Source organism: Charadrius vociferus, unplaced genomic scaffold (genome assembly GCF_000708025.1).
Source record: "Charadrius vociferus isolate BGI_N301 unplaced genomic scaffold, ASM70802v2 scaffold103, whole genome shotgun sequence".
NCBI classification, from domain to species: domain Eukaryota; kingdom Metazoa; phylum Chordata; class Aves; order Charadriiformes; family Charadriidae; genus Charadrius; species Charadrius vociferus.
In genome coordinates, this window is record NW_009648061.1 from 3,251,541 (window position 1) to 3,254,892 (window position 3,352).

Here is a 3,352-nt window from a genome sequence, read left to right on the forward strand (position 1 = left end):
CTCCTCTGGACACACTCCAGCAGGTCCATGTCCTTCTTCTGTTGGGGACTCCAGAGCTGGACGCAGTACTCTAAGAAGAGAAAGCCTTGATGCTGTAGGAGCACTGCTCAGCAGTAGGCAAAACACTGGTGTGTTATCAATGTCTTTCTAGCTACCACTATGAGGGCTGCTATGGGGGAAATTAACTCCATCTCAGCCAGAACCAATACAAACTTCAATCCTTTTTGTATTCTTGGCATGTGAGAAAGACCTATATTGCAGCATAAACAGATCATGCCTTGGAGGGAAGTGTACTCATTGCCTAATTGAATATATCATTCATTTTACCATTCATTTGAATAAATTGTTCGTTTTGTAGAAAAAACACTACCTAACCCATCCTCTAGTGTGCATGCTTATTATCTTAAAATGACCTTCCATTGCTTAAGTGCTTGTACATGGAAGCACTAACACATCTAAATTTACTCCCTTGTGTAGGCCAATTGAATTAACTTAGCTGCACATATGAATAACATAAAAATGCACTTAATGATCAGTAGAACCAGAAATCATACTCATAATTTCTTGTAGAAATCACATGTAACTGTTTATGTGAGAAAGCAATTTGTAACTTTCTCTATAAAGATGGAAATTCAGACAAATGAAAGCATCCAAAAAAGTTGCAAAATGTTAACATTTTTGCTTTGAAATAGTGTAATTCGTGTATCAAGACTAAGAGGGCAGTTTCTGTATGTATGTTTTAAATTACTTAAGAAGTGAAGATGCTTCCTCCCTGCTGAATGAATGCTGTGCAAGTCACTCATTTAAAAAAAAAAGTAGAATAATACTTGCTATATTTTAATTATGTTATTTATTCTTAAGTCTGTTCGCTTATTTTTAAGTCAGTTGCTTCAGAATAGATTTAGATCTGAATATTGATGTCACACTACTGAATTATCTCATTAAAAAATAACACTTTTTCTTTTTCCTTTGCAGTTCAACAGAAGAGCAGTTTCACTGGCAAACACAAGGTAATGTACTTACCTACATATATGTATTACATATAGTCTCTCTTAGAATGATCATATTTCCTGAAGAAGATGGAGGGGGAAACAACAGTTATTTCTGCAATATCCTTTTTCATTGCTAGTGTGTGAAAAAGCTGCTTAAAAACTGGCAAAATTTGGAATTACTTGTTAGGGTTGACAAAAAGAACACCGAGACGAATGTAGAGTTTTGAGAGGAGGCATTGCTAACTTTTTTTAAGATTAGACCTGATCATTCTCGGTTTGCTTTTATTAATCCAAGGCCATGCTTTCAAAGAACGGCATAATTTTCAATATGGCCAGCTCCTCTGAAAATGTGACCTTGGTGTGTTCTCCATTCCTTCATTAACTGTAGAAGCTTAGTCACATGTAACTGGTTTTACCTTTTGCCTTTCTTTTACATTTTTATGGTCTTAATTTTATTACAGATGGTCAGAAGGATATAGAAGATGAGCTCACCACTGGTCTGGAGCTGGTGGACTCCTGTATTCGATCACTGCAGGAATCAGGGATACTCGATCCACAGGACTATTCAGCCAGTGAAAGTAAGTTGCTAGAAATGGCTTTTCTAGAACCCAGACCTATTTGTAACATTTCATGATTTAAAACCGAATGCATATCTTATAGTGGTTTTCTTGATTATTTTCTGATATTGGCAGAAGACAATGTAGTTGCGAGCAGGCAAATTGCCTGCAAATTAATTTTTGGGTTTGTTTGTTATGGAGAGAATCTCACAGCTAGTTTGTGGGGAAAAAATCAAACTGGGAATATATTTTTAAGGAAAATATTTTGTAATTGCAGTATTGCTGTAGTCTACTATAAGGTCATGTCACAAGACTTCAGCCTCACCACTACAAAAGTAACATTTGAACAGCACTTTTTCAGTATGCAAAAGTAATAAAGTGAAACGTAGTGTGGGGCTGTGAGTAATTCTGATGTCTCTTTGTAACCGCTTGGCCAGGTAGCTGATACTCCTTAAGACCAAAATTTTCAAATGGACACAGAGACAGAAATATTTAGGGGAACTTTTTAGAGGTGATGTAGAGAATGGCAGCTGTAGCAAGAAAGCTGAAGTCTTTCCTCAAAGGTTGGCTCACTGGGCATTTAGCAGCCATTCTGTTTGCGGAATTGTGCAGTGAGTGGATAGATCCTCTGCTAGGAGCAGCTGGTGGGGAAGTGAATCAAGGCTACAGGACAGCAAAAGCAGGCGAGAGACCTCAGAAAAGGCAACTTAGTCTGGCATTTGCTAACTTTCGAGCTCTTAACTTTACAATTTTAGTTATGTTTACTTCTGCAGTTTGACTGCATAGCAGTATTTTAAGTAACAAGGCTGACTCTGAGGAGAGCTTTTCGAGCCTGCGATGGCAGTTCTAATCTGGTTGAGGCAGATTTTTTAAATCATCATGTGAAAGCCTGCCCGGGGATGTGACCACAGCTTCTTTTTCTGAACTCTGTGTGTCTAGTCTAATGAGTTAAATCTATCAGTAGCTCTGCCTTTGTAGAGGATTAGTGTGTCTGCAGTCAGAATCTTTACGATTTGGTTTCATGCACTCTGATTTTCTCAGAATTAGTTTTAAAAAGTCGTCACATAGCAGGCGGCTATTATAATACTCTAAATCCCAAACATCACTTCACATGTGCTGTTCCTTTAGTAGTAAATAAAAGCCATGAACAAATGCTAATGGGACAAGTCACATGAAAGGGGCTTACACAGGAGGGGTTCTGTATTGCTAATAGAGATGCTCGCTAATTATCTTCACTAAGTGTGAATCAGCAAATAAAAAATAAAGCTTTTATTTGGGGAAATGCAAGCAGAGCGATCACTGTTTTTAAAGTTATTATTGTCAGACAAAGACGGGCAGATTCATAACTTCTGCGTGCTCTCATACAAGTTTTCTGTGGTTGCACTGACCCTGGGACAAGGTTATATGCACATGAGGTGGACTCCGGCACTGTTGACCATCTTTTCCTTCTATCCCAACTCAGTATAAATTGGCTTTCCAAAAACAAGTGTTTCCAGTTACAAGCATACAAACAAAAAGTAAGGAAACTTACGGAGTTATGCAAGAAATTGCAGCTGAGTTAAGACCTGAACCTGCATCTCCATGGTCCATTTCCATGTACTGCAGTGTCTTTATGTAGCTATAGATCTGTAATCACTGTGTCACTCCAGTTTACATCAAACATGATCTGACATATTTTTTTGTGGCGTCAGAGGGTAGTTCAGCCGGTCCTAAGTGTTTGTGGGGGTGTCACCAGCAGAACAACGGTGGTCCACGTGTACCCTCAGTCCCTGAGGGTGGGCAGGTACAGGCTGCTGCTTTTGG

The 3,352-nt window shown here is 38.7% G+C and overlaps 1 protein-coding gene across 1 annotated transcript in view; it reads left to right on the plus strand.

The window, feature by feature from the left end:
* Positions 1-979: 979 nt before the first annotated feature.
* CTNND2 (catenin (cadherin-associated protein), delta 2) overlaps positions 980-3,352 on the plus strand; it is a 327,283-nt gene continuing 324,910 nt past the window's right edge. Inside the window, exons 1-2 of the mRNA XM_009883745.1 lie at positions 980-1,010; positions 1,454-1,570. The gene's annotated coding sequence lies outside the window, so the exon portion shown is untranslated. The remainder of the gene's footprint in view (positions 1,011-1,453; positions 1,571-3,352) is intronic.